This window comes from Tupaia chinensis, unplaced genomic scaffold, assembly GCF_000334495.1.
Source record: "Tupaia chinensis unplaced genomic scaffold, TupChi_1.0 Scaffold138725_1, whole genome shotgun sequence".
Classification (NCBI taxonomy): Eukaryota; Metazoa; Chordata; class Mammalia; order Scandentia; family Tupaiidae; genus Tupaia; species Tupaia belangeri.
This window is the reverse complement of record NW_006198617.1, coordinates 1,420,438-1,420,671: the sequence shown is the minus strand read 5'-3', so window position 1 is coordinate 1,420,671 and position 234 is coordinate 1,420,438. Positions and strand designations below refer to the sequence as shown.

General features: G+C 62.4%; 1 protein-coding gene across 1 annotated transcript in view; it reads right to left on the bottom strand.

Moving 5' to 3' along the window:
* The window catches only part of MED9 (mediator complex subunit 9), an 18,734-nt gene that overhangs the window by 17,273 nt on the left and 1,227 nt on the right, over positions 1–234 (bottom strand). The window lies entirely within an intron of this gene.

The following is a 234-nucleotide window of genomic DNA, read 5'->3' as shown; positions in this document are numbered from 1 at the left end:
CGGGAGCTCTGAGCGTGCGCACTCGGCATGGGGCGGGGCAAGGGCGCGGAGGCGGGGCAGGAAGTGTTGCTAAGCAGCAGGCTGTGGGCGGGTTTGGGGTTGTGAGTCAAGATAGGTAAATTATTTAGTCAGAAACGGGAGTCCAGGGACCAGCAGTTAGCGTAATGGCTATGTCGCTGGACTCCCACGTAGTTAACGGCGGCGCCGGCGCCGACCCCCGCGGCTGTAACAAGC